Here is a 14989-nt window from a genome sequence, read left to right as displayed (position 1 = left end):
CAAAAATATGTTGAAATTTTGACTCATGAACGAAAAGGGGCGTGGAAATGTACATTTAAGGCGGAGCCTATTTTACTAAAGAGGCTATAACTCAAGAAGGAAATGAGATATCTTCACCAAACTTGGTACACATGTGTAAGGACTTATTCTGAGGTCAGGATAAAAAAAACGTGAAGATTGACCACTTGGTGGCGCTATAATGTGGAAAAAACATGATAATAGCTATAACCACGCGACCGCTAGTCCGATTGACCTGAAAATTGGTATGCCGTGTCTTGGCCCAAGCTACCATGTATGTCTATGAGGACATTGGTGTATCTCAAAAAACATGGCCGCCATAGACCAATGAATTTTGAGCACCTATTAGACAAGGTTAATGGAGGTTGATCAGAACGAAACTCAGTGGCCATGTTTGACTCATGGTCCTAGAGGTTTGTAAGAATTTTGAAAGAAATCGGCCACTAGTTGGCGCTAACGAGTTTTATGGCTCTGAAATCACGTGGTGTTGCACATATCCATGAAATATGCATATCATATGATAGATCTCCTCATGATGAACAACTTTGCCTCTAGAACCATTTCTGTCAATCAAATCATTAATTAAATTTTCGTAATTATGTTAAAAACCTACTTTTGCGAACTAGTCCCTGGTTTTTTACCCAATTGGAACCAAACCAGTCTAGGACAATTCTATAGACATTCCAGGTCAATAATTATTGAAAAAAAGTTTAACTTTTGCATTTGGATGGCTATAACAGGGCCATTTAGAAAAGAGGCGTGGCAAAATACACTCAAAAGCCTATAAATCCTAAGGGAAAACTCAAAACTTCACAGAAATTATTGGGTATATGTGGCATAACATGTTAAAGACACATGCAAAGTTTTATGGAGATCGGAGTATAGGGGGTGCTATAAGTGTTAAAAAGCTTTGAAAACCATGTATTCCCTATGGTGAATTGCCTGTATTGGCTGTAAATGGTATTTTCCATCTCTGTAATCAGGTGGGGTTAAAACAGCCACATAATATGCATATATTATGATAGATCTTCTCATACTAAACAACTTTGCCTCTAAAACCAATACTGTCAATCAAATTTTTATTTAAATATTCACAATTATGTTAAAAACCTCGTTTTGCAAACTAGTCCTTGGTTTTTCTTGCCTGATCGGAACCAAACCACAGCAGTATGATTCTCTGGACTCTCCTGATCAATAGTTATCAAAAACATGTTGACCTTAACACTTTGGGTAGCTATAACAGGATCATTTAGAGAATAGGTGTGGTAAAACATGCTCAAAAGCCTATTAATCCTGAACGAAAACTCAAAACTTCACAAAAATAGGTGGTGTGTGTGTGTGTGTGTGTGTGTGTGTGTGTGTGTGTGTGTGTGTGTGTGTGTGTGTGTGTGTGTGTGTCTCTGTCTGTCTGTTTGTCATTCGAGCAAACAGCACTTCCAACATGCTACACATGCTAGCAGTGATAAGCTAAGTGTTAAATCAGGCAAAGAAAATAGTAAGAACTCTATAAACATTATAGTAACCATCTGTGACCGCTAACAACTGCCTAGCAACACAATAACCACCATCAAGAACAACCAAGCAACCACCTAGCAACATGTTTATCATGTTAGCAAAGTTAAATAGTAATTTTGTCATACAATTGATTAATATTGTTCTATGATTCATATTTAGACTTTATAAAGTCACTACTATAATATTTATAATCATATTTTGTCAGTTAATCATTTCATTTCACCTGATATCTCTCAAATTCATTCAGTGCTTAAAAACCTTCCATGCAAAAGGCGTCAAATGCTTAAAGACCTTAAATGGCTTGAACCCCGCTAAATGCTGCTCGCAGCTTTAATTATTATTATTATTATTATTCTCCGCTAAAACGCATCGTGCAGCCCAAACCGTAAAGCGTGGAACTTTGAAACTTTGTCAGATGGTAGTCCTCAATTTGGGGAGAACCTCAGAAAGTATGACCCCGATTGGCCAATAGGTGGCGCTACAGCAACCAAATGCGCAAAAAGGGTCATAACTCCTAAACCCTTTGGTCCACAATCAAGTGTCTTATATCATTGGAAAGCTGAGTCCTTGGCGAACAAAACGTATATCTCCGATTTCATTTCCGTCATGAAAATTTTTCCGCCATTTTGAATTTTGTCGAAAAACTACTTTTGCGAACTAGTCCCTGGATTTTTGACCGATCGAAACCAAACCAGTGGCAAAATGTTCTCTGTAGTCTGTATATCAATATTCATTGAGAAAAAGTTGAAATTTCGATTCACGGTTGCTAAGGGGTGGAAAAAGAATGTTGTGGGCGGAGCCTATTTTACTAAAAAGGCTATAACTCAAGAAGGAAATGAGATATCTTCACCAAACTTGGTACACATGTGTATGGGCTCATTCTTTGGTCTCGATAAAAAAATCGCGACGATTGACCACTTGGTGGCGCTATAATGTTAAAAAAACATGAAAAGGGCTATAACCACGTGACCACTATTCCGATTGACTTGAAAATTCGTAGGCAGTGTCTTGGTCCAAGGTACCATGTATGTCTATGAGGACATTGGTGTATCTAAAAAAACATGGCCGCCATCGGCCAATGAAGTTTGAGCACCTATTAGATGGGGTTAACAGAGGTCGATCGGAACGAAACTCGGTGGGCATGTTTGACTCATGGTCCTAGAGGTCTGTAAGAATTTTGAAAGAAATCGGCCACTAGTTGGCGCTAACTCAAAAGGGAAGCTCAAAAATTCACGAAAATTGTTGGGTATATGTGGCATAACATGCTGATGAAGCATGCAAAGTTTTAAAGAGATTGGACTATAGGTGGCGCTATAACTGTTAAAACGCTATAAGAACCATGCATTTCCTATGTTAAATTGCCTATATTGACTGTAAATGGACTTTTCCATCTATTATTTTAGTGTTCAAAATATTGCTAAATAAAACTTAATGTCTTTAATGCCTATGTACTTTAAAGGCCTTAAAGGCTTGAACCCCGCTAAATGCTGCTTGCAGCTTTAATTATTATTATTTTTCTTCTCCCCTAAAACTGAACGTGCAGACAAAACCGTAAGTGCTAGAGACTTCAAACTTGGCCAATAGGTAGTCCTCAATTTGGGGAGAACCTGAGAAGCTATGACCCCGATTGGCCTATAGGTGGCGCTACAGCGACCAAAAGCGCAAAAGGGCTCATAACTCCTAAACCCTTTGGTCCACACTCAAGTGTCTTATATCATTGGAAAGCTGAGACCATGACGAACAAAACGTATATCTCCGATTTCATTTGCGTCATGAAAATTTTTCCGCCATTTTGAATTTTGTCGAAAACCTACTTTTGCGAACTAGTCCCTGGTTTTTTGACCGATCGGAACCAAACCAGTGCCAAAATGTTCTCTGTAGGCTGAATATCAATAATTATCGAAAAAATGTTGATATTTCGATTCACGGTTGCTAAGGGGATTCAAAATGGACGTTCAGGGCGGAGCCTATTTTACTAAAAAGGCTATAACTCCAGAAAGAAATGAGCTATCTTCACCAAACTTGGTACACATGTTTATGGGCTCATTCTTTGGTCACGATAAAAAAATCGCGACGATTGGCCACTTGGTGGCGCTATAACATGAAAAAAACACTAAAACGGCTATAACCACGCGACCGCTAGTCCGATTGACTTGAAAATTGGTATGCGGTGTCTTGGCCCAAGGCCCCATGTATGTCTATGAGGACATTGGCGTATCTCAAAAAACATGGCCGCCATCGGCCAATGAAATTTGAGCACCTATTAGACGGGGTTAACGGAGGCCGATCGGAACGAAACTTGGTGGGCCTGTTTGACTCATGGTCCTAGAGGACTGTAAGAATTTTGAAAGAAATCGGCCACTAGTTGGCGCTAACGAGCTTTATGGCTCTGCAATCACGTGGTGTTGCAAACATCCCCAAAATATGCATATCATATGATAGACCTCCTCGTGCTGAACAACTTTGCCTCTGGAACCATTGCTGTCAATCAAATCGTTAGTTAAATATTCGCAATTATGTTAAAAACCTACTTTTGCGAACTAGTCCCTGATTTTTTGCACGACCGAAACCAAACCAGTCTAGGACAATTCTCTGGACTCTCTAGATCAATAATTATCAAAAAAAAGTTGAACTTTTGCATTTGGATGGCTATAACAGGGCCAATTAGAAAAGAGGCGTGGCAAAATATACTCAAAAGCCTATAAATCCTAAGCGAAAACTCAAAACTTCACGAAAATTGATGGGTATATGTGGCATAACAATTTGAAGAAGGATGCAACATTTCATGGAGATCGGAGTATAGGTGGCGCTATAAGTGTTAAAAAGCTTTGAAAACCATGTATTCCTATGGTGAATTGCCTGTATTGGCTGTAAATGGTATTTTCCATCGATTATTTCAGCATGCTAATTGTGTTACCAGTATGTTAAAAACATGCTAATCGTGTTAGCATTTTGCTAAAAACATGTCAGCAGTGTAGGGTAGCAACAGGGCCACAAGTTTTGCCATTGCAAGCACAACTCAAATTCAGTCTTTATAAAGTCACTATTTTAACATTGCAATCGAATTTTGTCAATGTATCACTTCATTTCACCTGAGCTCCCAGATTTAATTATTTTACTGCTTTAGAGCCTTAAATGCAATACGCCTTAAATGCTTAAATGCCTTAAGTCGCTTGAACCCCGCTAATTGCTGCTCGTTATTATTATTATTCTGCCGTAAAACTCATCGTGCAGACCAAACCGTAAATGCTAGAGACTTCAAACTTTGTCAATAGGTAGTCCAAAAATCGAGGAGAGGTTATCAAATTATGAGCCAGATTGGCCAATAGGTGGCGCTATAGCGATCAATTGCGCAAAAGGGCTCATAACTCCTAAACCGTTTGGTCCACACTCAAGTGTCTTATATCATTGGAAAGGGGAGACCTTGGCGAACAAAACGTATATCTCCGATTTCATTTCCGTCATGAAAATTTTTCCGCCATTTTGAATTTTGTCAAAAACCTACTTTTGCGAACTAGTCCCTGGTTTTTTGACATATCGGAACCAAACTAGTGCCAAAATGTTCGGTCTAGTCTGAATATCAATAATTATCAAAAAAAAGTTGAAATTTTGACTCATGAACGAATAGGGGCGTGGAAATGTACATTTAAGGCGGAGCCTATTTTACTAAAGAGGCTATAACTCCAGCAAGAAATGAAATATATTCACCAAACTTGGTACACATGTTTATGGGCTCAGTCTTTGGTCGCGATAAAAAAATCGCGACGATTGGCCACTTGGTGGCGCTATAACATGGAAAAAACACAAAAAGGGCTATAACCACGCGACCGCTAGTCCGATTGACTTGAAAATTGGTAAGCAGTGTCTTGGCCCAAGGTACCATGTCTGTCTATGAGAACATTGGCGTATCTCAAAAAACATGGCTGCCATCGGCCAATGAAATTTGAGCACCTATTAGACAGGGTTAACGGAGGTCGATCGGAACAAAACTCAGTGGGCATGTTTGACTCATGATCCTAGAGGTCTGTAAGAATTTTGAAAGAAATCGGCCACTAGTTGGCGCTAACGAGTTTTATGGCTCTGCAATCACGTGGTGTTGCACACATCGGCAAAATATGCATATCATATGATAGATCTCCTCATGCTGAACAACTTTGCCTCTAGAACCATTTTTGGCTATTAATTTGTTAAATAAATATTTGCAATAATGTTAAAAACCTACTTTTGCAAACTAGTCCCTGGTTTTTTGCCCAATCAGAACCAAACCAGTCTAGGACAATTCTCTGGACTCTCTAGATCAATAATTATCAAAAAAAGTTGATTTCTTGCATTTGGATGGCTATAACAGAGCCATTTAGAAAAGAGGTGTGGCAAAATACACTCAAAAGCCTATAAATCCTAAGGGGAAACTCAAAACTTCACGAAAATTGTTGGGTATATGTGGCATAACATGTTGAAGACACATGCAAAGTTTTATGGAGATCGGAGTATAGGGGGCGCTATAAGTGTTAAAAAGCTTTGAAAACCATGTATTCCCTCTGGTGAATTGCTTGTAAATTGTATTTTCCATCTCTGTAATTGCATATATTATGATAGATCTTCTCATACTGAACAACTTTGCCTCCATAACCAATACTGTCAATCAAATCTTTATTTAAATATTCACAATTATGTTAAAAACCTCGTTTTGCAAACTAGTCCTAGGTTTTTTGCCTGATAGGAACCAAACCACAGCAGTATGATTCTCTGCACTCTTCTGATCAATTCATATTTAGACTTTATAAAGTCACTATTATAATATTTAAAATCACATTTTGTCAGTTTATCACTTCATTTCACCTGATATCTCTCAAATTCATTCAGTGCTTAAAAGCCTTTCATGCAAAAGGTGTCAAATGCTTAAAGACCTTAAATGGCTTGAACCCCGCTAAATGCTGCTCGCAGCTTTAATTATTATTATTATTATTATTATTCTCCGCTAAAACGCATCGTGCAGACCAAACCGTAAGAGCTGGAAATTTGAAACTTTGTCAGATGGTAGTACTCATGTTGGGGAGACCCTGAGAAGCTATGACCCCAATTGGCCCATAGGTGGCGCTATAGCAATCAATTGCGAGAAAAGGCTCATAACTCCTAAACCGTTTGGTCCACACTCAAGTGTCATATATCATTGGAAAGCTGAGTCCTTGGCGAACAAAATGTATATCTCAGATTTTATTTCCAGTATGCAAATTTTTCCGCCATTTTGAATTTTATTGAAAACCTACTTTTGCAAACTAGTCCCTGGTTTTTTGACCGATCGGAACCAAACCAGTGTCAAAATGTTCTCTGGTCTCTGTTTATCAATAGTTATCAAAAAAAAGTTGAAATTTCGATTCATTTATGCTAATTGGCTTCAAAATGGACGTTCAGGGCGGAGCCTATTTTACTAAAAAGGCTATAACTCAAGAAGGAAATGAGATATCGTCACCAAACTTGGTACACATGTATATCGGCTCAATTTGAGGTCACGATAAAAAAATCGCGATGATTGGCCACTTGGTGGCGCTATAATGCGAAAAAAACATGAAAAGGGCTGTAACCACGCGACCGCTAGTCCGATTGACCTGAAAATTGGTATGCAGTGTCTTGGTTCAAGGCCCCATGTACTTCTATGAGGACATTGGCGTATCTCAAAAAACATGGCCGCCATCGGCCAATGAAATTTGAGCACCTATTAGATGGGGTTAACAGAGGCCGATCGGAACGAAACTTGATGGGCATGTTTGACTCATGGTCCTAGAGGTCTGTAAGAATTTTGAAAGAAATCGGCCACTAGTTGGCGCTAACGAGTTTTATGGCTCTGAATTCACGTGTTTTTTCACGCATCCACAAAATATGCATATCATATGATAGATCTCCTCATTCTGAACAAATTTGCCTCTAGACCTATTGCTGTCAATCAAATCATTAATTAAATATTCACAATTATGTTAAAAACCTACTTTTGCAAACTAGTCCCTGGTTTTTTGACCGATCGGAACCAAACCAGTGTCAAAATGTTCTCTGGTCTCTGTTTATCAATAGTTATCGAAAAAAAGTTGAAATTTCGATTCATTTTTGCTAATTGGCTTCAAAATGGACGTTCAGGGCGGAGCCTATTTTACTAAAAAGGCTATAACTCAAGAAGGAAATGAGATATCGTCACCAAACTTGGTACACATGTATATCGGCTCAATTTGAGGTCACGATAAAAATATTGCGACGATTGGCCACTTGGTGGCGCTATAATGTGAAAAAAACATGAAAAGGGCTATAACCACGCGATCGCTAGTCCAATTAACCTGAAAATTGGTATGCAGACATTGGCGTATCTCAAAAAACATGGCCGCCATCGGCCAATGAAATTTGAGCACCTATTAGACAAGGTTAACAGAGGCCGATCGGAACGAAACTTGGTGGGCATGTTTGACTCATGGTCCTAGAGGTCTGTAAGATTTTTGAAAGAAATCGGCCACTAGTTGGCGCTAACTCAAAAGGGAAGCTCAAAAATTCACGAAAATTGTTGGGTATATGTAGCATGACATGCTGATGAAGCATGAAAAGTTTTAAAGAGATCGGACTATAGGTGGCGCTATAACTGTTAAAAAGCTATAAAAACCATGCATTTTTTATGGTAATATGCCTATATTGGCTGTTTAAAATGTTTAAAATCTTGCTAAATAAAACTTAATGTCTTTAATGCCTATGTGCTTAAAAGGCCTTAAACGCTTGAACCCCGCTAAATGCTGCTTGCAGCTTTAATTATTATTATTATTCTTCTTCCGCTCACAAGTCTATGGCAGCCCATAGAACCGCTCGCGGGAACATGATGAAATCTGGCACACATATAAAGGACAGACACAACTGTCAATATATCAAATTTTGAGTCTCTAACTCAATCCCTCTAGCGCCACCAACTGTCCAAAGTTGCGCTCATGTTTATGCTAATAACTCCTGAACTAAAAGGGCTAGAAACAAAATCCAAATTTCCTCTGACTCCTTGGCTCAAGCCGATTCGATTGCACCCTATGACGTCGTTTTGCGTCATAAAAATTACCCGCCATTTTTAATTTTCCAAAAAAACTACTTTTTCGAACTCGTCCTAGACGGTTCATCTGATTTGCACGAAAATTGAACCAGATCATCTTCAGACCATGGTGACAAAAAGTTATGGAATTCAAGTTGATTCTTCAAATCGTTTACGATAAATGTGCGAACAAATTTTACGTAGAGGTTGCAAAAGCACACTAAAGGCCATATCTCTGCAACGCTTTATCGTATTCAAACCAAACTTGGTACATGTTATCACAAGCATGACCTGAGGCAACATGCAGCGTTTCGGCGCAGTGCACCCTACTGGTCAGGAGATACAAAAAAGGGCTATTTTGGCTTATAACTTCTAAACCATTTATCCAAAAATCATAAAATGTATCTCCTTAGATACGGGGAGTCATGTCGAGTCAACTGATATCCAAGTTTACTAGGTCTGCCTTTTTGGGTGTCGGCCATTTTGATTTATGTGCTAAAATGCTGTATTTTATGAAGGCATGAACGGATTGTTACGAAACTTGGTATGGGTCATCAGCACCATGCCCTGAAGTAGCCTGAGAAGTTTTGAAACAGCGCCACCTAGTGGAGAATTTTTTCCCCCAAATGCTTATAACTTTGGCTGTGGTTGACATATTTGGATGGGAGTAACTTTTTTTGTCTCCTGAATCCTTGCCGAGTCCAATGATACCAGACTTGCCAGGTTTCGGTGAATGGTTTGCGCAGCGTTGTAATTTAGTGCTTTAAAAACATTAGCAGATATCTTCAAAACCGCTAGTCCGATCGAGACGAAACTAGCCTCAGAAGTTCGGAAACATAGGTCGATAGCTATACGCTAATGCCCAAATCTCAAAATATTGATAGTAAGGGGTAGTAAAATCCAATCAAAGTCAGGTGTCAGTCATTTTTTACGTGTTTTTTCATGTAAATGTTTATAACTCCAAAACAAAATGAGGTATTTTCACCAAACTCGACACGTATATGTATGGGCTCATTCTGAGGACGAAGTAAAAAAATGGTGGCATTGTGCCTCTTGGTGGGGCTATAATAGAACAAAACATGAAATTCCCATTGACTTCAATGCAGTATTAGGGAAGAAAATGCTAATGTTACACTTAACGAATGCATTAGTGTATCATTACAAAACTCAGTATGTGTCTTCTGCTCCATGCCCTGAAGGTACTCAAAAAGTTTTCGGCAGCGCCACCTTGTGGTCAAAAGTTGTAATAAGGTGTGCAAAATGCCAATAACTTTTGATTAAATTAGCCTATTGTAATGAGACTGGTCACATTCATTCATTGGCTCCTGCCGAGAACATAGACGCCAATTTTGTCCATATTTGACAAACCTCGCTACCCTTTATCTTGTTATTGGTTAAAAACCTACTTTTTCAAACTCATCCTACACTGTTGTTCAATTTTCACCAAAATTGAATCGTATCGTCTTCAGACCATGAGAACAAATAGTTATGGATTTCGTGTTGATAGACAAACCATTTGTCATATACCAAAGCAACGCAGTTGAGCTATGATGCAAAAAATGACTCTTGAGGCTGTATCTCTGCAATGCTTTGACATATTGACACCAAACTTTGCATGTGTCATTGCCACCTCAGTCTGACTACACCACATCAGTTTCATAACAGTGCCTCCTATTGGTCGAAAAAGATTAACCATTAAATCATTATTATTTACTGTATTAAAAATTGTAGTGCTTTTTTGCCTAAAATCAACTTAATAGGTCTTCAATGGCTCATTTTTGCAGTTGGTCTTATACTCCTAGCTAGCTATGCTGGCATGTCTTAGGGTCTTCATTTCGCTTGGCCCCGACAATTGCTGCTTGCAGCTATATTTAGGGGCCAAGCACCGAAGGTGCGGAGGCACCTATTGAAATTGTTAGTGTTCCTATTATGTTCCTATTATTATTATTCTGCTTCTTCTTCTTCTTCTTCTTCTTTTTCTTTTTCTTCCGCCATAGGAGTCTCTGGCAGCCCATAGAACCGTATGGTAAAAAGTTGTGAAATTTGGCACACTCATAGAGGCCAGTCTGAGCTGTCACTATAGCAAATTTGGTGCCTCTAACTCAATCCCTCTAGCGCCACCACCTGTCCAAAGTTTCACTCATATTTATGCTTATAACTTTTGACCCCTAAGGGCTAGAAACAAAATTCTTTTTTCATCGGATTCCTTGGCTCAAGCCGATTCGATTTCACCCTATGATGTCATTTTCCGGTATGCAAATTTTCCCGCCATTTTGAATTTTCTGAAAAACCTACTTTTTCGAACTCCTCCTAGGCCGTTGCTCCGATTTTCACGAAAATTGAAACAGATCATCTTCAGAGCATGTTGACAAAAAGTTATGGAATTCAAGTTGATTCGTCCAATCGTTTTCAATAAACGCACAAACAAATTTTACGTGGAGGTTGCAAAAACACACTAAAGGCTATATCTCCGCAACGCTTTATCGTATTCAAACCAACCTTGGTACATGTCATCACAAGCATGACTTGAAGCAACATGCAGCGTTTCGGCGCAGCGCCACCTACCTGTCCGGAGATACGAAAAATGCCTATTTTGGCTTATAACTTCTGAACCGTTTATCCAAAAATCATAAAATTGGTCTCATTAGATTCAGGGCGTCATGCCGAGTCGACTGATATCCAATTTTACCATGTCGGCCATTTTGGATGTCGGCCATTTTGAATTATGTGCAAAAATGCTGTATTTTATGAACGCATGAACAGATTGTTATGAAACTTGGTATGGGTCATCACCACGATGCCCTGAAGTAGCCTGAGAAGTTTCGAAACAGCGCCACCTAGTGGAGAATTTTTTTTTTCAAACGCTTATAACTTTGGGTGTGGTTGACATATTTTGATGGGAGTGTGTTTTTTGGTCTCCTGAATCCTTGCCGACTCCAACGATACCAGACTTGCCAGGTTTCGGCATATGGTTTGCGCAGAGTTGTAATTTAGTGCTTAAAAAACATTTGCTGATATCTTCGAAACCGCTAGTCCGATCGAGACGAAACCAGCCTCAGAAGTTCGGAAACATAGGTCGATAGCTATACGCTAATGCCCAAATCTCAAAATATTGATAGTAAGGGGTAGTAAAATCCAATCAAAGTCAGGTGTCAGTCATTTTTTACGTGTTTTTTCATATAAATGTCTATAACTCCAAAACAAAATGAAATATTTTCACCAAACTTGACACACATATGTATGGGCTCACTACGAGGACACATAAAAAAATTGGTGGGATTGTGCCTCTTGGTGGCGCTATAATAAAACAAAACATGAAATTCCCATTGACTTCAATGCAGTATTACGGTTTAAAATGCTAATGCTATAATTTAAGAATGCACTAGTGTATCATTACAAAACTCGGTATGTGTCTTCCGCTCTATGTCCCGAAGATATTCAAAAAGTTTCGGGGCAGCGCCACCTTGTGGTCAAAAGTTGTAATAAAATGTACAAAAATGCTAATAACTTTTGATTAAATTAGCCTATTGTAATGAGACTGGTCATAATACATTCATTGGCTCATGCCGAGAAGATAGATACCAATTTTGCCATATTTTGCAAACATATCTGTGCTCCATCTTGTTATTTGTTAAAAATCTACTTTTTCAAACTCATCCTAGACCGTTTGTCCGATTTTCACCAAAATTGATCCGTATCGTCTTCAGACCATGCTGACAAATACTTATGGATTTCGGATTGATAGACAAAACAGTTTTCATATACCACTGCAACAGAGTTGAGCCATGATGCAAAAATTACTCTTGAGGCTGTATCTCTGCAATGCTTTGACATATTGACACCAAACTTTGCATGTGTCATTGTCATCTCAATCTGACTAAACCACATCAGTTTCGTAACAGTGACACCTATTGGTCGAAAGTGATAAACCATTAAACCATTATTATTGACTGTATTTAAAATTTGACTGCTATTTTGCCTAAAATCAACTTAATAGGTCCTTAATGGCTCATTGTTGCAGTTGGCTTGAGACTTCCAGCCATGCTGGCATGTCTTGTCTTCTTCTTTGCGCTTGGCCCCGATAATGGCTGCTTGCAGCTATATTTATTATTATTATTCTTCTTCCGCTCACAAGTCAATGGCAGCCCATAGAACCGCTCGCGGGAACATGATGAAATCTGGCACACATATAAAGGATAGTCACAACTGTCAATATAACAAATTTTGAGTCTCTAACTCAATCCCTCTAGCGCCACCAACTGTCCAAAGTTGCACTCATGTTTATGCTAATAACTCTTGAACTAAAAGGGCTAGAAACAAAATCCAAATTTTCTCTGACTCCTTGCCTCAAGCCGATTTGATTGCACCCTATGACGTTGTTTTGCGTCATAAAAATTACCCGCCATTTTTAATTTTCCAAAAAACCTACTTTTTCGAACTCGTCCTAGATGGTTCATCTGATTTGCACGAAAATTGAACCAGATCATCTTCAGACCATGGTGACAAAAAGTTATGGAATTCATGTTGATTCTTCAAATCGTTTACGATAAATGTGCGAACAAATTTTACGTAGAGGTTGCAAAAGCACACTAAAGGCCATATCTCTGCAACGCTTTATCGTATTCAAACCAAACTTGGTACATGTTATCACAAGCATGACCTGAGACAACATGCAGTGTTTCGGCGCAGTGCACCCTACTGGTCCGGAGATACAAAAAAGGGCTATTTTGGCTTATAACTTCTAAACCATTTATCCAAAAATCATAAAATGTATCTCCTTAGATACGGGGAGTCATGTCGAGTCAACTGATATCCAAGTTTACTAGGTCTGCCTTTTTGGCTGTCGGCCATTTTGAATTATGTGCTAAAATGCTGTATTTTATGAACGCATGAACGGATTGTTACGAAACTTGGTATGGGTCATCAGCACCATGCCCTGAAGTAGCCTGATATGTTTCGAAACAGCGCCACCTAGTGGAGAATTTTTTTTCCCAAAAGCTTATATCTTTGGGTGTGGTTGACATATTTGGATGGGAGTAACTTTTTTTGTCTCCTGAATCCTTGCCGAGTCCAATAATACCAGACTTGCCAGGTTTTGGCGTATGGTTTGCGCAGCATTGTAATTTAGTGCTTAAAAAACATTAGCTGATATCTTCAAAACCGCTAGTCCGATCGAGACGAAACCAGCCTCAGAAGTTCGAAAACATAGGTCGATAGATTTACGCTAATGCCCAAATCTCAAAATATTGATAGTAAGGGGTAGTAAAATCCAATCAAAGTCAGGTGTCAGTCATTTTTTTCGTGTTTTTTCATGTAAATGTTTATAACTCCAAAACAAAATGAGATATTTTCACCAAACTCGACACGTATATGTATGGGCTCATACTGAGGACAAATAAAAAAAATGGTGGGATTGTGCCTCTTGGTGGGGCTATAATAGAACAAAACATGAAATACCCATTGACTTCAATGCAGTATTTGGGTATAAAATGCTAATGTTACACTTAACGAATGCATTAGCGTATCATTACAAAACTCGGTATGTGTCTTCTGCTCCATGCCCTGAGGGTACTCAAAAAGTTTTCGGGCAGCGCCAGCTTGTGGTCAAAAGTTGTAATAAGGAGTACAAAATGCTAATAACTTTTGATTAAATTAGCCTATTGTAATGAGACTGGTCACATTCATTGGCTCCTGCCGAGAACATAGATACCAATTTTGTCCATATTTGGCAAACCTCTCTGCCCTCTATCTTGTTATTGGTTAAAAACCTACTTATTCAAACTCGTTCTAGACCGTTTGTCCAATTTTCACCAAAATTGAATCGTATCGTCTCCAGACCATGTGAACAAATAATTATGGATTTCGTGTTGATAGACAAAACAGTTTTCATATATACCACAGCAACACAGTTGAGCTATGATGCAAAAATGACTCTTGAGGCTGTATCTCTGCAATGCTTTGACATATTGACACCAAACTTTGCATGTGTCATTTCCACCTCAGTCTGACTACACCACATCCGTTTCGTAACAGTGCCACCTGTTGGTCGAAAATGATAAACCATTAAATCATTATTATTGATTGTATTTAAAATTGTACTGCTTTTTTGCCTAAAATCAACTTAATAAGTATTTAATGGCTCATTGTTGCAGTTGGTCTTATACTCCTAGCTACCTATGCTGGCATGTCTTAGGGTCTTCATTTCGCTTGGCCCCGACAATTGCTGCTTGCAGCTATTTGCATTTTGTGTCTGTAAGAGGCACAAAGACACCCTTTACGTGCATGCCCCCAAGCTCGCGTTTTAGCTGAGGGGGGCTCTGGGCATTAACTGTAATAACTCTGTGTTGCAAGCACCAATCCGGTTCGTTTTTTCTTCTTCTATAGACTGTACTCACAAAGATATAACGA

This window comes from Pseudorasbora parva, chromosome 6, assembly GCF_024679245.1.
Source record: "Pseudorasbora parva isolate DD20220531a chromosome 6, ASM2467924v1, whole genome shotgun sequence".
Classification (NCBI taxonomy): Eukaryota; Metazoa; Chordata; class Actinopteri; order Cypriniformes; family Gobionidae; genus Pseudorasbora; species Pseudorasbora parva.
The sequence above is the reverse complement of the archived record's forward strand: the minus strand, read 5'-3'. Positions refer to the sequence as shown.